Source organism: Somniosus microcephalus, unplaced genomic scaffold, assembly GCF_052327205.1.
Source record: "Somniosus microcephalus isolate GS21.2 unplaced genomic scaffold, FLI_Smic_1.0 unresolved_chr9, whole genome shotgun sequence".
Classification (NCBI taxonomy): Eukaryota; Metazoa; Chordata; class Chondrichthyes; order Squaliformes; family Somniosidae; genus Somniosus; species Somniosus microcephalus.
In genome coordinates this window covers 37,552,046-37,576,986 of record NW_028225187.1, presented here as the reverse complement: position 1 = coordinate 37,576,986, position 24,941 = coordinate 37,552,046, and positions in this window count along the sequence as shown.

Sequence of the window (24,941 nt, the reverse complement as noted above, 5' to 3'; positions counted from 1 at the left end):
TTCAGATATTTCAGTGTTTAATTCTATAGATAATTGAGAGCATAATTCCTCAGATATTTCAGTGTTTAATTCTATAGATAATTGAGAGGATTATTCTTCAGATATTTCAGTGCTTAATTCTATAAATAATTGAGAGGTTAATTCTTCCGATATTTCAGTGTTTAATTCTCTAGATAATTGAGAGGATTATTCTTCAGGTATTTCAGTGTTTTATTCTCTCGATAATTGAGAGGATAATTCCTCAGATGTTTCAGTGTTTAATTCTATAGATAATTGAGAGGATAATTCTTCAGATATTTCAGTGTTTAATTCTATAGATAATTGAGAGGATAATTCCTCAGATATTTCAGTGTTTAATTCTATAGATAATTGAGAGGATAATTCTTCAGATATTTCAGTGTTTAATTCTATAGATAATTGAGAGGATAATTCTTCAGATATTTCAGTGTTTAATTCTATATATAATTGAGAAGATAATTCTTCAGTTATTTCAGTGTTTTATTCTATAGATAATTGAGAGGATAATTTCTCAGATATTTCAGTGTTTAATTCTATAAATAATTGAGAGGATAATTCTTCAGATATTTCAATGTTTAATTCTATAAATATTGTGATGATGAATCCTCTGATGTTTCAGTGTTTAATTCTAAAGTTAATTGAGAGGATAATTCCTCAGATATTTCAGTGTTTAGTTCTATAGATACTTGAGAGGATAATTCCTCAGATATTTCAGTGTTTTATTCTATAGATAATTGAGAGGATAATTCTTCAGATATTTCATTGCTTAATTCTATAGATAATTGAGAGGATAATTCCTCAGCTATTTCAGTGTTTATTTCTACAGATAATTGAGAGGATAATTCCTCAGATATTTCAGTGTTTAATTCTATAGATAACTGAGAGGATAATTCCTCAGATATTTCAGTGCTTAATTCTATAGATAATTGAGAGGATAATTCCTCAGATATTTCAGTGTTTAATTCTATAGATAACTGAGAGGATAATTCCTCAGATATTTCAGTGCTTAATTCTATAGATAATTGAGAGGATAATTCTTCAGATATTTCAGTGTTTAATTCAATAGATAATTGAGAGGATAATTCTTCAGATATTTCAGTGTTTAAGTCAATAGATATTGTGAGGATCTTTCTTCAGATATTTCAGTGTCTAATTCTATAGATAATTGAGAGGATAATTCTTCAGATATTTCATTGCTTAATTCTACAGATAATTGAGAGGATAATTATTCAGATATTTCAGTGTTTAATTCTATAGATAATTGAGAGGACAATTCTTCAGGTATTTCAGTGTTTTATTCTATAGATAATTGAGAGGATAATTCCTCAGATATTTCAATGTTTAATTCTATAGATATTGTGATGATGATTGCTCTGATATTTCAGTGTTTAATTCTAAAGATAATTGAGAGCATAATTCCTCAGGTATTTCAGTGTTTAATTCGATACAGAATTGAGAGGATAATTCCTCAGATATTTCAGTGTTTAATTCTATAGATAATTGAGAGGATAATTCCTCAGATATTTCACTGTTTAATTCTATCGATAATTGAGAGGATAATTCCTCAGATATTTCAGTGTTTAATTCTATAGATAATTGAGAGTATAATTCTTCAGCTATTTCAATGTTATTTCCATAGATATTGTGAGGATGATTCCTCCGATATTTCAGTGTTAATTCCATAGATAATTGAGAGGATAATACTTCAGATATTTCAGTGTATAATTCTGTAGATAATTGTGAGGAAAATTCTTCAGATATTTCAGTGTTTAATTCTATAGATAATTGAGAGGATATTTCTTCAGATATTTCAGTGTTTAATTCTATAGATAATTGAGATGATAATTCCTCAGATATTTCAATGTTTAATTCTATAGATAATTGAGAGTATAATTCTGCAGAAAATTCAGGCCTTGAAATGGGTTTTGGCGCAGCGACGGCTTTAGCGCCGGAAGTTAGTGCCGGAGCTAAGTCGCGCTGGGCGGGCCAAAAATTCAATAGTTCTGCGCCCAAACGGCTGCCGGCGCTGCTGAGAGCTGTTTGCGCCTGAAAACTGGCGCTACGCGCTGAATATGGGCGCTATTCCGGCGCTGCGGCGCCCGCTGCGGTGCGGCAGGTTCGGGAAGTGCAGGCCTCCTCCTTCCCTTAAGGAGGAGCTGCCTGCACCCGGGCGCGGCCCGCGAAAATCATTGTAAAAATGAGCCCGGCACCTCGGCCAAGTGCCGGACTTGCTTCTGTTCCGGGGCGCGGGGGGGGGGGGGGAAGTCCGGGGAGGGAGCTGCGGCCAGGCGGCCGGCGGGAAAGCGGCCGGCCGCCGCGGGGCCTTTAATGCGCCGGCGCAAAGTCATGTAAGACTCTGTTGCCAGAGTTTTAGTTGTGGCTGCCACGGGCGAGGCGGCCACAACTGAATTTCGGCGCTGGGGCCCGTCGGCATGGCAACCGGGACGCTGCGCACACCGATGACGTCATCGGTGCCGGCGCAGCGCTACCGGTCTACCGCGGCGGAAGGGCCCCAGGCAATTTCGGCGCCGGCGCCAATTGCAGCGCTAGGCCCTCTAGCGCCACAAAATCGGCGCTAAGTGCACTGAATTTCTGGGCCTCAGTGTTTAATTATTTAGATAATTGAGAGGATAAATCCTCAGATATTTCAGTGTTTAATTCTATAGATAATTGAGAGGAGAATTCCTCAGATATTTCAGTGTTTAATTCAATAGATAATTGAGAGGATAATTCTTCAGATATTTCAGTGTTTAATTCTATAGATAATTGAGAGCATAATTCCTCAGATATTTCAGTGTTTAATTCTATAGATAATTGAGAGGATTATTCTTCAGATATTTCAGTGCTTAATTCTATAAATAATTGAGAGGTTAATTCTTCCGATATTTCAGTGTTTAATTCTCTAGATAATTGAGAGGATTATTCTTCAGGTATTTCAGTGTTTTATTCTCTCGATAATTGAGAGGATAATTCCTCAGATGTTTCAGTGTTTAATTCTATAGATAATTGAGAGGATAATTCTTCAGATATTTCAGTGTTTAATTCTATAGCTAATTGAGAGGATAATTCTTCATATATTTCAGTGTTTAATTCTACAGATAATTGAGAGGATAATCCTTCAGGTATTTCAGTGTTTAATTCTATAGATGATTGAGAGGATAATTCCTCAGATATTTCATTGTTTAATTCTATCGATAATTGAGAGGATAATTCTTCAGATATTTCAGTGTCTATTTCTATAGATAATTGAGAGGATAATTCGTCAGATATATCAGTGTTTAATTCTATAGATATTGTGAGGATAATTCTTCAGATATTTCAGTGTTTAATTCTACAGATAATTGAGTGAATAATCCTTCAGGTTTTTCAGTGTTTAATTCTATAGATAATTGAGAGGATAATTCCTCTGATATGTCAGTGTTTAATTCTATAGATAATTGAGAGGATAATTCTTCAGATGTTTCAGTGTTTAATTCTATACAGAATTGAGAGGATAATTCTTCAGATATTTCAGTGTTTAATTCTATAGATAATTGAGAGGATAATTCTTCAGATATTTCAGTGTTTAATTCTGTACAGAATTGAGAGGATAATTCTTCAGATATTTCAGTGTTTAATTCCAAAGATAATTGAGAGGATAATTCCTCAGATATTTCAGTGTTTAATTCTATAGATAATTGAGAGGATAATTCCTCAGATATTTCAGTGTTTAATTCTATATATAATTGAAAGGATAATTCTTCAGATATTTCAGTGTTTAATTCTATAGATAATTGAGAGGATAATTCCTCAGATATTTCAGTGTTTGATTCTATAGATAATTGAGAGGATAATTCCTCAGATATTTCAGTGTTTGATTCTATAGATAATTTTGAGGATAATTCTTCATATATTTCAGTGTTTAATTCTATAGATAATTTAGAGGATAATTCCTCAGATATTTCAGTGTTTAATTCTATAGATAATTGAGAGGCTAATTCTTCAGATATTTCAGTGTTTAATTCTGTAGATAATTGAGAGTATAATTCCTCAGATATTTCAGTGTTTGATTCTATAGACAATTGTGAGGATAATTCTTCAGATATTTCAACGTTGAATTCTATAGATAATTTAGAGTATAATTCTTCAGATATTTCAGTGTTTAATTCTATAGATAATTGAGAGGATAATTCTTCAGATATTTCAGTGTTTAATTCTATAGATAATTGAGAGGATAATTCCTCAGCTATTTCAGTGTTTATTTCTACAGATAATTGAGAGGATAATTCCTCAGATATTTCAGTGTTTATTTCTACAGATAATTGAGAGGATAATTCCTCAGATATTTCAGTGTTTAATTCTATAGATAATTGAGAGGATAATTCCTCAGATATTTCAGTGTTTAATTCTATAGATAATTGAGAGGATAATTCTTCAGATATTTCAGTGTTTAATTCTATAGATAATTGAGAGGATAATTCTTCAGATATTTCAGTGTTTAATTCTATATATAATTGAGAAGATAATTCTTCAGTTATTTCAGTGTTTTATTCTATAGATAATTGAGAGGATAATTTCTCAGATATTTCAGTGTTTAATTCTATAAATAATTGAGAGGATAATTCTTCAGATATTTCAATGTTTAATTCTATAAATATTGTGATGATGAATCCTCTGATGTTTCAGTGTTTAATTCTAAAGTTAATTGAGAGGATAATTCCTCAGATATTTCAGTGTTTAGTTCTATAGATACTTGAGAGGATAATTCCTCAGATATTTCAGTGTTTTATTCTATAGATAATTGAGAGGATAATTCTTCAGATATTTCATTGCTTAATTCTATAGATAATTGAGAGAATAATTCTACAGACATTTCACTGTTTAATTCTATAGATATTGTGAGGATGATTCCTCCGATATTTCAGTGTTTAATTCTATAAATAATTGAGAGGATAATTCTTCAGATATGTTAGTATTTAATTATATAGATAATTGAGAGGATAATTCCTCAGATATTTCAGTGTTAAATTCTATAGATAATTGTGAGGATTATTCTTCAGGTATTTCAGTGTCTAATTCTATAGATAATTGAGAGAATAATTCTTTGGATATTTCAGTGTTTAATTCTATACATAATTGAGAGTATAATTCTTCAGATATTTCAGTGTTTAATTCTATAGATATTGTAAGGATAATTCTTCAGATATTTCAGTGTCTAATTCTATAGATAATTGAGAGGATAATTATTCAGATATTTCAGTGTTTAATTCTACAGATAATTGAGAGGATAATTCCTCAGATATTTCAGTATTTAATTCTATAGATAATTGAGAGGATAATTCTTTGTAGATTTCAGCATTAAATTCGATGAATAATTGCGTGGATTATTCTTTGGATATTTCACTGTTTATTTCGATAGAAAATTGAGAGCATAATTCTTTGTATATTTCAGTGTTTAATTATATAGTTAATTGCATAGATAATCCTTTGGATACTTCAGTGTTTAATTGGGTGCATAATTGAGAGTATAATTCCTTGTACATTTCAGTGTTTATTTCTGTAGATAATTGTGTTTAATTATATAGATAATTGAGTGGATAATTATTTGGATATTCAGTGTTTAATTAGATGGAAAATTGTGTTGGTAATTATTTCGATATTTGAATGTCTACATTTATAGATATTTTAAGGGTAATTCTTTGGATATTTCAGTGATCCATTATATCGATAGTTGTGTGGACATTTTTAAAAGAAATTTCAATGTTTAATTCGAAAGATAATTGAGAGGATAATTATTTGTATATTTCAAAGTTTAATTCGATAGATAATTGAGAGAATAATTCATTGTATATTTCAAAGTTTAATTCGATGGATAATTGAGAGGATAATTCTTTGTATATTTCAGTGTTTAACTTGATGGATAATTGAGAGGATAATTCTTTGGATATGTCAGTGTTTTATTCGATGGATAATTGAGAGGATAATTCTTTGTATATTTCAGGTTTTAATTCTATAGAAAAATGAGATATTATCCTTTCGACTATTGAGATAATAGTCATTCTTAACCGCCTGATGCACCTGCATCCTTACCTGAAAGTAAGCATGCAGGTGCAGCAGGCGGTTAAGAAGGCAAATGATATGTTGGCCTTCGTAGCGAGAGGGTTTGAGTACAGGAATAAGGATGTCTTGCTGCAGTTGTACAGGGCCTTGGTGAGACCACATGTTGAGTATTGTGTGCAGTTTTAGTCACCTTATCTGAGGAAGGATGTTCTTGCCATGGAAGGAGTTCAGCGAAGATTCACCAGGCTGATACCTGGGATGGCAGGAATGATGTATGAGGAGAGATTGGGTCGATTGCGCTTGTACTCACTGGAGTTTAGAAGAATGAAAGGGGATCTCATGGAAATTTATACAATTCTGACAGGACTGGACAGACTAGATGCAGGAAGGATGTTCCCGATGGTCGGGCAGTCCAGAACCAGGGGTCACAATCTAAGGATAAGGGGTAGGCCATTTAGGACAGAAATGAGGAGGAATTTCTTTACCCAGAGAGTGGTGAACCTGTGGAATTCTCTACTACAGAAGGCAATAGAGGACAATTCATTAAATATATTCAAGAAGGAGCTGGATATATTTCTTAATGCTAAAGGGATCAATGGGTATGGGGAGAAAGCAGGGACCGGGTACTGAATTTGGATGATCAGCCATGATCGCATTGAGTGGCGGACCAGGCTCAAGGGGCCGAATGGCCTACTCCTTCACCTAACTTCTATGTTTCTCTATGTTTGTATGTTTCAGTGTTTAATTCTTTAGATAATTGAGTGGATAATTATTTGTGTATTTCAGTGTTTAATTCGATGGATAATGGAGAGGAAAAATCTTTGCATATTTCAGTGTATAATTCTACAGAAAATTGTGAGGGTAATTCTTTCTTTATTTCAGTGTTTGCTTCGATGGATAATTGAGAGGATAATGCATTGGATATGCGAAAGGCTCAGAGGGTGTAGAATTCTTAAAGTGCTTCCAGGAGAGCTTTTTGAGCCAGCATGTAGAAAGTCCTACAAGAGAGGGGGCGGTACTGGACCTAATTCTAGGGAATGTGGCTGGCCAAGTGGAAAAAGTGCTAGTAGGTGAGCACGTTGGTGACAGTGACCATAATATGGTAAGATTTAAGGTGGTCATGGAAAAGGACAGGGATGGGCCGGAAATAAAGATTCTAAATTGGGGAAGGCCGATTTAAATAGGATAAGGCAGGATCTGGCCAAAATGGACTGGGATCAGCTACTTGTAGGAAAATCCGCATCGGAGCAATGGGAGGCTTTCAGAAGGGAGTTTGATATCATACAATGGCAACATGTTCCCGTAAAGGTCAAGGGTCGTTCCAAAAACCACAGGGAACCTTGGATGTCAGGGGATATACGAGAATGGATTAGGAAAAAAAGGAGGGCTTTTGGCAGATACAAAAGTCTAAAGACGGAGGAAGCCCTAGAGGAGTATAAAAAGTGCAGGGGGATACTTAAAAAAGAAATTAGAAGATCAAGGAGGGGCCATGAAATAAAACTGGCGAGCAAAATAAAGGAAAATCCTAAGATGTTTTATAAGTATATTAAGGGTAAGAGGATAACTAGGGAAAAAATAGGGTCCATTAGGGACAAAAGTGGCAATCTGTGTGTGGAGACGGAAAATGTAGGAGGGGTTCTAAATGAAATTTTTTCATCTGTTTTCACTGTGGAGAAGGACGATGTAGACATAGAAATAGGGCGGGGGGACTGTGATATGCTCGAACATATTAACATGGAGAGGGAGGAGGTATTGACGGTTTTAGCTGGCCTAAAAATGGATAAATCCCCAGGCCTGGATGAAATGTATCCCAGGCTGCTGTGTGAGGCAAAGGAAGAGATTGCGGGGTCTCTAACACATATATTCAGGACCTCGCTAGCCACAGGGGATGTGCCAGAGGACTGGAGAACCGCTAATGTAGTACCATTATTCAAGAAGGGTAGTAGGGAAAAACCGGGGAACTACAGGCCAGTGAGCCTAACATCAGTGAGGAAAATTATTGGAAAAAATTCTGAGGGACAAAATTTGTCTCCACTTGGAGAGGCAAGGATTAATCAGGGATAGTCAACATGGCTTTGTCAAGGGAAGATCATGTCTGACTAATTTGATTGAATTTTTTGAGGGGGTGACTAGGTGTGTGGATGAGGGTAACGCAGTGGATGTGGTATACATGGATTTCAGTAAGGCCTTTGATAAAGTCCCGCACAGGAGACTGGTCAAGAAGGTAAGAGCCCATGGAATCCAGGATGCCTTGGTACATTGGACACAAAACTGGCTTAGTGGCAGAAGGCAGAAGGTGATGGTCGAAGGTTGTTTTTGTGACTGGAAGCCTGTGGCCAGTGGGGTACCACAGGGATCGGTGCTGGGTCCCTTGCTGTTTGTGGTCTACATTAATGACTTGGATATGAATGTAAAAGGTATGATCAGTAAGATCGCGGATGATACAAAAATTGGTAGGGTGGTAAATAGCGAGGAGGGTAGCCTCAGTCTGCAGGACGATATAGATGGGTTGGTCAGATGGGCGGAACAGTGGCAAATGGAATTCAACCCGGAAAAGTGCGAGGTGATGCACTTTGGGGGGACTAACAAGGCAAGGGAATACACAATGAATGGAAAGACCCTAGGCAAGACGGAGGGTCAGAGGGATCTGGGTATGCAAGTACACAGATCCCTGAAGGCGGCGGAACAGGTGGATAATGTGGTAAAAAAGGCATATGGGATACTTGCCTTCATTAGCCGAGGCATTGAATATAAGGGCAAGGAGGTTATGATGGAGCTGTATGAAACACTGGTTAGGCCACAGCTGTAATACTGTGTGAAGTTCTGGTCGCCACACTACAGGAAGGATGTGATCGCGTTAGAGAAGGTGCAGAGGAGGTTCACCAGGATGGTACCAGGGCTGGAGCACTGCAGCTATGAAGAGAGACTGGGCAGATTGGGTTTGTTTTCCTTGGAGCAGAGGAGGCTGAGGGGGGACATGATTGAGGTGTACAAAATTATGAGGGGCATAGATAGGATGGATGCTGAGGAGCTTTTTCCCTTAGTAGAGGGGTAAATAACTAGGGGGCATAGATTCAAGGTAAAGGGCGGGATGTTTAGAGGGGATTTGAGAAAGAACTTTTTCACCCAGAGGGTGGTTGGAGTCTGGAACTCACTGCCTGAAAGGGTTGTGGAGGCAGGAACCCTCACAACATTTAAGAAGCATTTGGATGAACACTTGAAATACCATAGCATACAAGGCTACGGGCCAAATGCTGGAATATGGGATTAGATTAGACAGGGCTTGATGGCCGGCGTGGACACGATGGGCCGAAGGGCCTCTATCCGTGCTGTATAACTCTATGACTCTATGACTCTATATTTCAGTATTTAATTATGTGGATAACTGTGAGGATATTTCTTTGAATAAAACAGTGTTTAATTCTGTAAAAAATTGTGAGGAACTTTCTTTGGATATTTCAGTGTTTAATTCGATGGATAATTGAGAGGATAAAGATTTGGATATTTCAATGTTCAATTCTACAGATAATTGAGTGGATAATTCATTGTATATTTCAGTGTTTAATTCGATATATAATTGAGAGAATAATTCGATGGATATTATAATGTTTAATTTGATTGATAATAGTGCGGTTAATTCTTTGGATATTTCAATAATAAATTATATAGATAATTGAGAGGATTATTATTTTTATATTCAGTGTCTAATTCGATAGATAATTGTGAGGATACATCTTTGTATATTTCTGTGTTTTATTCTGTTGATAATTGTGAGGATAATTATTGCAATAATTCAGTGTTTAACTTGATGGATAATTGATAAGATAATCTTTGTATATTTCAGAGTTTAATTCGATGGTTAATTGAGAGGATAATTCTTCAGATATTTAAGTGTCTATTACAATAGATAATTGAGTGGATAATTCCTCAGATATGTCAGTGTTTAATTCTATAGATATTGTGAGGATAATTCTTCAGATATTTCAGTGTCTAATTCTATACAGAATTGAGAGGATAATTCTTCAGATGTTTCAGTGTTTAATTCTATAGATAATTGAGAGGATAATTCTTCAGATATTTCAGTGTTTAATTCTATAGATAATTGAGAGGATAATTCTTCAGATATTTCAGTGTTTAATTCCATACAGAATTGAGAGGATAATTCTTCAGATGTTTCATTGTTTAATTCTATAGATAATTGAGAGGATAATTCTTCAGATATTTCAGTGTTTCATTCTATACAGAATTGAGAGGATAATTCTTCAGATATTTCAGTGTTTAATTCGATAGATAATTGAGAGGATAATTCTTCAGATATTTCAGTGTATAATTCTGCATATAATTGTGAGGATAATTCTTCAGATATTTCAATGTTTAAATCTATAGATAATTGAGAGGATAATTCTTCAGATATTTCAATGTTGAATTCTATAGATAATTGAGAGTATAATTCTTCAGGTATTTCAGTGTTTTATTCTATAGATAATTGTGAGGATAATTCCTCAGATATTTCAGTGTTTAATTCTATAGATAATTGAGAGGATAATTCTTCAGATATTTCAGTGTTTAATTCTATGGATAATTGAGAGGATAATTCTTCATATATTTCAGTGTTTAATTCTATAGATAATTGAGAGGATAATCATTCAGATATTTCAGTGTTTAATTCAAAAATAATTGAGAGGATAATTCTTCAGATATTTCATTGTTGAATTCGATAGATAATTGAGAGTATAATTCTTCAAATATTTCAGTGTTTAATTCTATAAATAATTGAGATGATAATTACTCAGATATTTCAATGTTGAATTCTATAGATAATTGAGAGTGTAATTCTTCAGAAAATTCAGTGTTTAATTCTATAGATAATTGAGAGGCTAATTCCTCAGATATTTCAGTGTTTAATCCAATAGATAATTGAGAGGATAATTCTTCAGATATTTCAGTGTTTAACTCTAAAGGTAATTGAGAGGATAATTCCTCAGATATTTCAGTGTTTAATTCTATAGATAATTGAGAGGATAATTCTTCAGATATTTCAGTGTTTAATTCTATAGATAATTGAGAGGATAATTCTTCAGATATTTCAGTGTTTAATTCTATAGATAATTGAGAGGATAATTCTTCAGGTATTGCAGTGTTTTATTCTATAGATAATTGTGAGGATAATTCCTCAGATATTTCAGTGTTTAATTCTATAGATAATTGAGAGGATAATTCTTCAGATATTTCAGTGTTTAATTCTATGGATAATTGAGAGGATAATTCTTCATATATTTCAGTGTTTAATTCTACAGATAATTGAGAGGATAATCCTTTAGGTATTTCAGTGTTTTATTCTATAGATAATTGTGTGGATAATTCCTCAGATATTTCATTGTTTAGTTCTATAGATAATTGAGAGGATAATTCTTCAGATATTTCAGTGTCTATTTCTATAGATAATTGAGAGGATAATTCCTCAGATATTTCTTGGTTTAATTCATAAGATAATTGAGAGGATAATTCTTCAGTTATTTCAGTGCCTATTTCTATAGATAATTGAGAGGATAATTCCTCTGATATTTCAGTGTTTAATTCTATAGATAATTGAGTGGATAATTCTTCAGATATTTCAGTGTTTAATTCTATAGATATTTGAGAAGATAATTCTTCATATATTTCAGTGTTTAATTCTATAGATAAATGAGAGGATAACTTTTCAGGTATTTCAGTGTTTAATTCTATAGATAATTGAGAGGATAATTCTTCATATATTTCAGTGTTTAATTCTATACAGAATTGAGAGGATAATTCTTCAGATATTTCAGTGTTTAATTCCAAAGATAATTGAGAGGATAATTCCTCAGATATTTCAGTGTTTAATTCTATATATAATTGAGAGGATAATTCCTCAGATATTTCAGTGTTTAATTCTATATATAATAGAAAGGATAATTCTTCAGATATTTCAGTGTTTAATTCTATAGAAAATTGAGAGGAAAATTCTTCAGATATTTCAGTGTTTAATTCTATAGATATTTGACAGGATAATTCTTCAGATATTTCAGTGTTTAATTCTATAGATATTTGAGAGGATAATTCTTCATATATTTCAGTGTTTAATTCTATAGATAAATGAGAGGATAACTTTTCAGGTATTTCAGTGTTTAATTCTATAGATAATTGAGAGGATAATTCTTCATATATTTCAGTGTTTAATTCTATACAGAATTGAGAGGATAATTCTTCAGATATTTCAGTGTTTAATTCCAAAGATAATTGAGAGGATAATTCCTCAGATATTTCAGTGTTTAATTCTATATATAATTGAGAGGATAATTCCTCAGATATTTCAGTGTTTAATTCTAAATATAATAGAAAGGATAATTCTTCAGGTATTTCAGTGTTTAATTCTATAGATAATTGAGAGGAAAATTCTTCAGATATTTCAGTGTTTAATTCTATAGATAATTGAGAGGATAATTCTTCAGATATTTCAATGTTTAAATCTATATATAATTGTGAGTATAATTCTTCAGATATTTCAGTGTTTAATTCTATAGATAATTGAGAAGGTAATTCCTCAGATATTTCAGTGTTTGATTCTATAGATAATTGAGAGGATAATTCTTCAGATATTTCAATGTTTAATTATATATATAATTTTGAGGATAATTCTTCATATATATCAGTGTTTAATTCTATAGATAATTTAGAGGATAATTCCTCAGATATTTCAGTGTTTAATTCTATAGATAATTGAGAGGCTAATTCTTCAGATATTTCAGTGTTTTATTCTGTAGATAATTCAGAGTATAATTCATCAGATATTTCAGTGTTTAATTCTATAGATAATTGAGAGGATAATTCCTCAGATATTTCAGTGTTTGATTCTATAGAAAATTGTGAGGATAATTCTTCAGATATTTCAATGTTGAATTCTAGAGATAATTGAGAGTATAATTCTTCAGATATTTCAGTGTTTAATTCTACAGATAATTGAGAGTATAAATCCTCAGATATTTCAGTGTCTAATTCTACAGATAATTGAGAGGATAATTCTTCAGATATTTCAGTGTTTAATTCTATAGATAATTGAGAGGATAATTCCACAGATATTTCAGTGTTTATTTCTGCAGATAATTGAGAGGATAATTCCTCAGATATTTCAGTGTTTAATTCTATAGATAACTGAGAGGATAATTCCTCAGATATTTCAGTGTTTAATTCTATAGATAATTGAAAGGATAATTCTTCAGCTATTTCAGTGTTTAATTCTATAGATAACTGAGAGGATAATTCTTCAGATATTTCAGTGTTTAATTCAATAATAATTGAGAAGATAATTCTTCAGGTATTTCAATGTTTTATTCTTTAGATAATTGAGAGGATAATTCCTCAGATATTTCAGTGTTTAATTGTATAAATAATTGATAGGATAATTCTTCAGATATTTCTGTGTTCAATTCTATAGATATTGTGATGATGAATCCTCTGATGTTTCAGTGTTTAATTCTAAAGACAATTGAGAGCATAATTCCTCAGGTATTTCAGTGTTTAATTCTATAGATAATTGAGAGAATAATTCTTCAGACATTTCAATGTTTAATTCTGTAGATATTGTGAGGATGATTCCTCCGATATTTCAGTGTTTAATTCTATAGATAATTGAGAGGATAATTCATCAGATTTGTTAGTATTTAATTATATAGATAATTGAGAGGATAATTCCTCAGATATTTCAGTGTTAAATTCTATAGATAATTGAGAGGATAATTCTTCAGATATTTCAGTGTCTAATTCTATAGATAATTGAGAGGATAATTCTTTGGATATTTCAGTGTTTAATTCTATACATAATTGAGAGTATAATTCTTCACATATTTCAGTGTTTCATTCTATAGATTTTGTGAGGATAATTCTTCAGATATTTCAGTGACTAATTCTATAGATAATTGAGAGGATAATTCTTCAGGTATTTCAGTGTTTAATTCTAAAGATAATTGAGAGGATAATTCTTCAGATATTTCAGTGTTTAATTCTATAGATAATTGAGAGGATAATTCTTCAGATATTTCAATGTTTAAATCTATATATAATTGAGAGTATAATTCTTCAGATATTTCAGTGTTTAATTCTAAAGATAATTGAGAGGATAATTCCTCAGATATTTCAGTGTTTAATTCTATAGATAATTGAGAGGATAATTCTTCAGATATTTCAGTGTTTAATTCTATAGATAATTGAGAGGATAATTCTTCAGATATTTCAGTGTTTAATTCTATGGATAATTTAGAGGATAATTCTTCAGGTATTGCAGTGTTTTATTCTTTCGATAATTGTGAGGATAATTCTTCAGATATTTCAATGTTTAAATCTATATATAATTGAGAGTATAATTCTTCAGATATTTCAGTGTTTAATTCTAAAGATAATTGAGAGGATAATTCCTCAGATATTTCAGTGTTTAATTCTATAGATAATTGAGAGGATAATTCTTCAGATATTTCAGTGTTTAATTCTATAGATAATTGAGAGGATAATTCTTCAGATATTTCAGTGTTTAATTCTATGGATAATTTAGAGGATAATTCTTCAGGTATTGCAGTGTTTTATTCTTTCGATAATTGTGAGGATAATTCCTCAGATATTTCAGTGTTTAATTCTATATATAATTGAGAGGATAATTCTTCAGATATTTCAGTGTTTAATTCTATGGATAATTGAGAGGATAATTCTTCATATATTTCAGTGTTTAATTCTACAGATAATTGAGAGGATAATCCTTCATGTATTTCAGTGTTTTATTCTATAGATAATTGTGAGGATAATTCCTCAGATATTTCATTGTTTAATTCTATAGATAATTGAGAGGATAATTCTTCAGATATTTCAGTGTCTATTTCTATAGATAATTGAGAGGTTAATTCCTCAGATATTTCTTTGTTTAATTCATAAGATAATTAAGAGGATAATTCTTCAGTTATTTCAGTGTCTATTTCTATAGATAATTGAGAGGATAATTCCTCTGATATTTCAGTGTTTAATTCTATAGATAATTGAGAGGATAATTCTTCAGATATTTCAGTGTTTAATTATATAGATAAATGAGAAGATAATTCTTCAGATATTTCAATGTTTTAATCTATATATAATTGTGAGTATAATTCTTCAGATATTTCAGTGTTTAATTCTATAGATAATTGAGAAGGTTATTCCTCAGATATTTCACTGTTTGATTCTATAGATAATTGAGAGGATAATTCTTCAGATATTTCAATGTTTAATTATATATATAATATTGAGGATAATTCTTCATATATATCAGTGTTTAATTCTACAGATAATTTAGAGGATAATTCCTCAGATATTTCAGTGTTTAATTCTAAAGATAATTGAGTGGCTAATTCTTCAGATATTTCAGTGTTTTATTCTGTAGATAATTGAGAGTATAATTCATCAGATATTTCAGTGTTTAATTCTATAGATAATTGAGAGGATAATTCCTCAGATATTTCAGTGTTTGATTCTATAGACAATTGTGAGGATAATTCTTCAGATATTTCAATGTTGAATTCTATAGATAATTGAGAGTATAATTCTTCAGATATTTCAGTGTTTAATTCTATAGATAATTGAGAGGATAAATCCTCAGATATTTCAGTGTCTAATTCTATAGATAATTGAGAGGATATTTCCTCAGATATTTCATTGTTTAATTCTATGGATAATTGAGAGGATAATTCTTCAATAATTTCAGTGTTTAGTTCTACAGATAATTGAGAGGATAATTCCTCAGATATTTCAGTGTTTAATTCTATAGATAACTGAGAGGATAATTCCTCAGATATTTCAGTGTTTAATTCTATAGATAATTGAAAGGGTAATTCTTCAGATATTTCAGTGTTTAATTCTATAGATAATTGAGAGGATAAATCTTCAGATATTTCAGTGTTTAATTCTATAGATAATTGAGAAGATAATTCTTCAGGTATTTCAGTGTTTTATTCTTTAGATAATTGAGAGGAGAATTCCTCAGATATTTCAGTGTTTTATTGTATTAATAATTGAGAGGATAACTATTCAGATATTTCTGTGTTCAATTCTATAGATATTGTGATGATGAATCCTCTGATACTTCAGTGTTTATTTCTAAAGACATTTGAGAGCATAATTCCTCAGGTATTTCAGTGTTTAATCCTATAGATAATTGAGAGGATATTTCTTCAGATATGTTAGTATTTAATTATATAGATAATTGAGAGGATAATTCCTCAGATATTTCAGTGTTAAATTCTATAGATAATTGAGAGGATAATTCTTCAGATATTTCAGTGTCTAATTCTACAGATAATTGAGAGGATAATTCTTTGGATATTTCAGTGTTTAATTCTATACATAATTGAGAGTATAATTCTTCATACATTTCAGTGTATAATTCTATAGATTTTGTGAAGATAATTCTTCAGATATTTCAGTGACTAATTCTATAGATAATTGAGAGGATAATTCTTCAGATATTTCAGTGTTTAATTCTATAGATAATTGAGAGGATAATTATGCAGATATTTCAGTTTTTAATTCTATAGATAATTGAGAGGATAATTCTTCAGGTATTTCAGTGTTTTATTCTATCGATAATTGAGAGGATAATTCCTCAGATATTTCAATGTTTAATTCTATAGATATTGTGATGATGATTGCTCTGATATTTCAGTGTTTATTCTAAAGACAATTGAGAGGATAATTCTTCAGACATTTCAATGTTTAATTCTATAGATATTGTGAGGATGATTCCTCCGATATTTCAGTGTTTAATTCTATAGATAATTGAGAGGATAATTCTTCAGATATGTTAGCATTTAATTATATAGATAATTGAGAGGATAATTCCTCAGATATTTCTGTGTTTAATTCTATATATAATTGAAAGGATAATTCCTCAGCTATTTCAGTGTTTATTTCTACAGATAATTGAGAGGATAATTCCTCAGACATTTCAGTGTTTAGTTCTATAGATAATTGAGAGGATAATTCTTCATATATTTCAGTGTTTAATTCTACAGATAATTGAGAGGATAATCCTTCAGGTATTTCAGTGTTTAATTCTATAGATAATTGAGAGGATAATTCCTCTGATATTTCAGTGTTTAATTCTATAGATAATTGAGAGGATAATTCTTCAGATATTTCAGTGTTTAATTCTATAGATATTTGAGAGGATAATTCTTCAGATATTTCAGTGTTTACTTCTATAGATAATTGAGAGGATAATTGTTCATGTATTTCAGTGTTTAATTCTATAGATAATTGAGAGGATAATTCTTCAGATATTTCAGTGTTTAATTCTATACAGAATTGAGAGGATAATTCTTCAGATATTTCAGTGTTTAATTCCAAAGATAATTGAGAGGATAATACCTCAGATATTTCAGTGTTTAATTCTATAGACAATTGACAGGATAATTCCTCAGATATTTCAGTGTTTAATTCTATATATAATTTAAAGGATAATTCTTCAGATATTTCAGTGTTTAGTTCTATAGATAATTGAGAGGAAAATTCTTCAGATATTTCAGTGTTTAATTCTATAGATAATTGAGAGGATAATTCTTCAGATATTTCAATGTTTAAATCTATATATAATTGTGAGTATAATTCTTCAGATATTTCAGTGTTTAATTCTATAGATAATTGAGAGGATAATTCCTCAGATATTTCAGTGTTTGATTCTATTGATAATTGAGAGGATAATTCTTCAGATATTTCAATGTTTAATTATATATATAATTTTGAGGATAATTCTTCACATATTTCAGTGTTTAATTCTATAGATAATTGAGAGGCTTCTTCTTCAGATATTTCACTATTTAATTCTGTAGATAATTGAGAGTATAATTCATCAGATATTTCAGTGTTTATTTCTATTGATAATTGAGAGGATAATTCCTCAGATATTTCAGTGTTTGATTCTATAGACAATCGTGAGGATAATTCTTCAGATATTTCAACGTTGAATTTAGTAGATAATAGAGAGTATAATTCTTCAGATATTTCATTGTTTAATTCTATAGATAATTGAGAGGATAAATCCTCAGATATTTCAGTGTCTAATTCTATAGATAATTCAGAGGATATTTCCTCAGATATTTCATTGTTTAATTCTATAGATAATTGAGAGGATAATTCTTCAAATATTTCAGTGTTTAATTCTATAGATAATTGAGAGGATAATTCCTCAGCTATTTCAGTGTTTATTTCTACAGATAATTGAGAGGATAATTCCTCAGATATTTCAGTGTTTAATTCTATAGATAACTGAGAGGATAATTCCTCAGATATTTCAGTGCTTAATTCTATAGATAATTGAGAGGATAATTCTTCAGATATTTCAGTGTTTAATTCAATAGATAATTGAGAGGATAATTCTTCAGATATTTCAGTGTTTAAGTCAATAGATATTGTGAGGATCTTTCTTCAGATATTTCAGTGTCTAATTCTATAGATAATTGAGAGGATAATTCTTCAGATATTTCATTGCTTAATTCTACAGATAATTGAGAGGATAATTATTCAGATATTTCAGTGTTTAATTCTATAGATAATTGAGAGGACAATTCTTCAGGTATTTCAGTGTTTTATTCTATAGATAATTGAGAGGATAATTCCTCAGATATTTCAATGTTTAATTCTATAGATATTGTGATGATGATTGCTCTGATATTTCAGTGTTTAATTCTAAAGATAATTGAGAGCATAATTCCTCAGGTATTTCAGTGTTTAATTCGATACAGAATTGAGAGGATAATTCCTCAGATATTTCAGTGTTTAATTCTATAGATAATTGAGAGGATAATTCCTCAGATATTTCACTGTTTAATTCTATCGATAATTGAGAGGATAATTCCTCAGATATTTCAGTGTTTAATTCTATAGATAATTGAGAGTATAATTCTTCAGCTATTTCAATGTTATTTCTATAGATATTGTGAGGATGATTCCTCCGATATTTCAGTGTTAATTCCATAGATAATTGAGAGGATAATACTTCAGATATTTCAGTGTATAATTCTGTAGATAATTGTGAGGAAAATTCTTCAGATATTTCAGTGTTTAATTCTATAGATAATTGAGAGGATATTTCTTCAGATATTTCAGTGTTTAATTCTATAGATAATTGAGATGATAATTCCTCAGATATTTCAATGTTTAATTCTATAGATAATTGAGAGTATAATTCTGCAGAAAATTCAGGCCTAGAAATGGGTTTTGGCGCAGCGACGGCTTTAGCGCCGGAAGTTAGTGCCGGAGCTAAGTCGCGCTGGGCGGGCCAAAAATTCAATAGTTCTGCGCCCAAACGGCTGCCGGCGCTGCTGAGAGCTGTTTGCGCCTGAAAACTGGCGCTACGCGCTGAATATGGGCGCTATTCCGGCGCTGCGGCGCCCGCTGCGGTGCGGCAGGTTCGGGAAGTGCAGGCCTCCTCCTTCCCTTAAGGAGGAGCTGCCTGCACCCGGCCGCGGCCCGCGAAAATCATTGTAAAAATGAGCCCGGCACCTCGGCCAAGTGCCGGACTTGCTTCTGTTCCGGGGCGCGGGGGGGGGGGGGGAAGTCCGGGGAGGGAGCTGCGGCCAGGCGGCCGGCGGGAAAGCGGCCGGTCGCCGCGGGGCCTTTAATGCGCCGGCGCAAAGTCATGTAAGACTCTGTTGCCAGAGTTTTAGTTGTGGCTGCCACGGGCGAGGCGGCCGCAACTGAATTTCGGCGCTGGGGCCCGTCGGCATGGCAACCGGGACGCTGCGCACACCGATGACGTCATCGGTGCCGGCGCAGCGCTACCGGTCTACCGCGGCGGAAGGGCCCCAGGCAATTTCGGCGCCGGCGCCAATTGCAGCGCTAGGCCCTCTAGCGCCACAAAATCGGCGCTAAGTGCACTGAATTTCTGGGCCTCAGTGTTTAATTATTTAGATAATTGAGAGGATAAATCCTCAGATATTTCAGTGTTTAATTCTATAGATAATTGAGAGGAGAATTCCTCAGATATTTCAGTGTTTAATTCAATAGATAATTGAGAGGATAATTCTTCAGATATTTCAGTGTTTAATTCTATAGATAATTGAGAGCATAATTCCTCAGATATTTCAGTGTTTAATTCTATAGATAATTGAGAGGATTATTCTTCAGATATTTCAGTGCTTAATTCTATAAATAATTGAGAGGTTAATTCTTCCGATATTTCAGTGTTTAATTCTCTAGATAATTGAGAGGATTATTCTTCAGGTATTTCAGTGTTTTATTCTCTCGATAATTGAGAGGATAATTCCTCAGATGTTTCAGTGTTTAATTCTATAGATAATTGAGAGGATAATTCTTCAGATATTTCAGTGTTTAATTCTATAGCTAATTGAGAGGATAATTCTTCATATATTTCAGTGTTTAATTCTACAGATAATTGAGAGGATAATCCTTCAGGTATTTCAGTGTTTAATTCTATAGATGATTGAGAGGATAATTCCTCAGATATTTCATTGTTTAATTCTATCGATAATTGAGAGGATAATTCTTCAGATATTTCAGTGTCTATTTCTATAGATAATTGAGAGGATAATTCGTCAGATATATCAGTGTTTAATTCTATAGATATTGTGAGGATAATTCTTCAGATATTTCAGTGTTTAATTCTACAGATAATTGAGTGAATAATCCTTCAGGTTTTTCAGTGTTTAATTCTATAGATAATTGAGAGGATAATTCCTCTGATATGTCAGTGTTTAATTCTATAGATAATTGAGAGGATAATTCTTCAGATGTTTCAGTGTTTAATTCTATACAGAATTGAGAGGATAATTCTTCAGATATTTCAGTGTTTAATTCTATAGATAATTGAGAGGATAATTCTTCAGATATTTCAGTGTTTAATTCTGTACAGAATTGAGAGGATAATTCTTCAGATATTTCAGTGTTTAATTCCAAAGATAATTGAGAGGATAATTCCTCAGATATTTCAGTGTTTAATTCTATAGATAATTGAGAGGATAATTCCTCAGATATTTCAGTGTTTAATTCTATATATAATTGAAAGGATAATTCTTCAGATATTTCAGTGTTTAATTCTATAGATAATTGAGAGGATAATTCCTCAGATATTTCAGTGTTTGATTCTATAGATAATTGAGAGGATAATTCCTCAGATATTTCAGTGTTTGATTCTATAGATAATTTTGAGGATAATTCTTCATATATTTCAGTGTTTAATTCTATAGATAATTTAGAGGATAATTCCTCAGATATTTCAGTGTTTAATTCTATAGATAATTGAGAGGCTAATTCTTCAGATATTTCAGTGTTTAATTCTGTAGATAATTGAGAGTATAATTCCTCAGATATTTCAGTGTTTGATTCTATAGACTATTGTGAGGATAATTCTTCAGATATTTCAACGTTGAATTCTATAGATAATTTAGAGTATAATTCTTCAGATATTTCAGTGTTTAATTCTATAGATAATTGAGAGGATAATTCTTCAGATATTTCAGTGTTTAATTCTATAGATAATTGAGAGGATAATTCCTCAGCTATTTCAGTGTTTATTTCTACAGATAATTGAGAGGATAATTCCTCAGATATTTCAGTGTTTATTTCTACAGATAATTGAGAGGATAATTCCTCAGATATTTCAGTGTTTAATTCTATAGATAATTGAGAGGATAATTCCTCAGATATTTCAGTGTTTAATTCTATAGATAATTGAGAGGATAATTCTTCAGATATTTCAGTGTTTAATTCTATAGATAATTGAGAGGATAATTCTTCAGATATTTCAGTGTTTAATTCTATATATAATTGAGAAGATAATTCTTCAGTTATTTCAGTGTTTTATTCTATAGATAATTGAGAGGATAATTTCTCAGATATTTCAGTGTTTAATTCTATAAATAATTGAGAGGATAATTCTTCAGATATTTCAATGTTTAATTCTATAAATATTGTGATGATGAATCCTCTGATGTTTCAGTGTTTAATTCTAAAGTTAATTGAGAGGATAATTCCTCAGATATTTCAGTGTTTAGTTCTATAGATACTTGAGAGGATAATTCCTCAGATATTTCAGTGTTTTATTCTATAGATAATTGAGAGGATAATTCTTCAGATATTTCATTGCTTAATTCTATAGATAATTGAGAGAATAATTCTACAGACATTTCACTGTTTAATTCTATAGATATTGTGAGGATGATTCCTCCGATATTTCAGTGTTTAATTCTATAAATAATTGAGAGGATAATTCTTCAGATATGTTAGTATTTAATTATATAGATAATTGAGAGGATAATTCCTCAGATATTTCAGTGTTAAATTCTATAGATAATTGTGAGGATTATTCTTCAGGTATTTCAGTGTCTAATTCTATAGATAATTGAGAGAATAATTCTTTGGATATTTCAGTGTTTAATTCTATACATAATTGAGAGTATAATTCTTCAGATATTTCAGTGTTTAATTCTATAGATATTGTAAGGATAATTCTTCAGATATTTCAGTGTTTAATTCTACAGATAATTGAGAGGATAATTCCTCAGATATTTCAGTATTTAATTCTATAGATAATTGAGAGGATAATTCTTTGTAGATTTCAGCATTAAATTCGATGAATAATTGCGTGGATTATTCTTTGGATATTTCACTGTTTATTTCGATAGAAAATTGAGAGCATAATTCTTTGTATATTTCAGTGTTTAATTATATAGTTAATTGCATAGATAATCCTTTGGATACTTCAGTGTTTAATTGGGTGCATAATTGAGAGTATAATTCCTTGTACATTTCAGTGTTTATTTCTGTAGATAATTGTGTTTAATTATATAGATAATTGAGTGGATAATTATTTGGATATTCAGTGTTTAATTAGATGGAAAATTGTGTTGGTAATTATTTCGATATTTGAATGTCTACATTTATAGATATTTTAAGGGTAATTCTTTGGATATTTCAGTGATCCATTATATCGATAGTTGTGTGGACATTTTTAAAAGAAATTTCAATGTTTAATTCGAAAGATAATTGAGAGGATAATTATTTGTATATTTCAAAGTTTAATTCGATAGATAATTGAGAGAATAATTCATTGTATATTTCAAAGTTTAATTCGATGGATAATTGAGAGGATAATTCTTTGTATATTTCAGTGTTTAACTTGATGGATAATTGAGAGGATAATTCTTTGGATATGTCAGTGTTTTATTCGATGGATAATTGAGAGGATAATTCTTTGTATATTTCAGGTTTTAATTCTATAGAAAAATGAGATATTATCCTTTCGACTATTGAGATAATAGTCATTCTTAACCGCCTGATGCACCTGCATCCTTACCTGAAAGTAAGCATGCAGGTGCAGCAGGCGGTTAAGAAGGCAAATGATATGTTGGCCTTTGTAGCGAGAGGGTTTGAGTACAGGAATAAGGATGTCTTGCTGCAGTTGTACAGGGCCTTGGTGAGACCACATGTTGAGTATTGTGTGCAGTTTTAGTCACCTTATCTGAGGAAGGATGTTCTTGCCATGGAAGGAGTTCAGCGAAGATTCACCAGGCTGATACCTGGGATGGCAGGAATGATGTATGAGGAGAGATTGGGTCGATTGCGCTTGTACTCACTGGAGTTTAGAAGAATGAAAGGGGATCTCATGGAAATTTATACAATTCTGACAGGACTGGACAGACTAGATGCAGGAAGGATGTTCCCGATGGTCGGGCAGTCCAGAACCAGGGGTCACAATCTAAGGATAAGGGGTAGGCCATTTAGGACAGAAATGAGGAGGAATTTCTTTACCCAGAGAGTGGTGAACCTGTGGAATTCTCTACTACAGAAGGCAATAGAGGACAATTCATTAAATATATTCAAGAAGGAGCTGGATATATTTCTTAATGCTAAAGGGATCAATGGGTATGGGGAGAAAGCAGGGACCGGGTACTGAATTTGGATGATCAGCCATGATCGCATTGAGTGGCGGACCAGGCTCAAGGGGCCGAATGGCCTACTCCTTCACCTAACTTCTATGTTTCTCTATGTTTGTATGTTTCAGTGTTTAATTCTTTAGATAATTGAGTGGATAATTATTTGTGTATTTCAGTGTTTAATTCGATGGATAATGGAGAGGAAAAATCTTTGCATATTTCAGTGTATAATTCTACAGAAAATTGTGAGGGTAATTCTTTCTTTATTTCAGTGTTTGCTTCGATGGATAATTGAGAGGATAATGCATTGGATATGCGAAAGGCTCAGAGGGTGTAGAATTCTTAAAGTGCTTCCAGGAGAGCTTTTTGAGCCAGCATGTAGAAAGTCCTACAAGAGAGGGGGCGGTACTGGACCTAATTCTAGGGAATGTGGCTGGCCAAGTGGAAAAAGTGCTAGTAGGTGAGCACGTTGGTGACAGTGACCATAATATGGTAAGATTTAAGGTGGTCATGGAAAAGGACAGGGATGGGCCGGAAATAAAGATTCTAAATTGGGGAAGGCCGATTTAAATAGGATAAGGCAGGATCTGGCCAAAATGGACTGGGATCAGCTACTTGTAGGAAAATCCGCATCGGAGCAATGGGAGGCTTTCAGAAGGGAGTTTGATATCATACAATGGCAACATGTTCCCGTAAAGGTCAAGGGTCCTTCCAAAAACCACAGGGAACCTTGGATGTCAGGGGATATACGAGAATGGATTAGGAAAAAAAGGAGGGCTTTTGGCAGATACAAAAGTCTAAAGACGGAGGAAGCCCTAGAGGAGTATAAAAAGTGCAGGGGGATACTTAAAAAAGAAATTAGAAGATCAAGGAGGGGCCATGAAATAAAACTGGCGAGCAAAATAAAGGAAAATCCTAAGATGTTTTATAAGTATATTAAGGGTAAGAGGATAACTA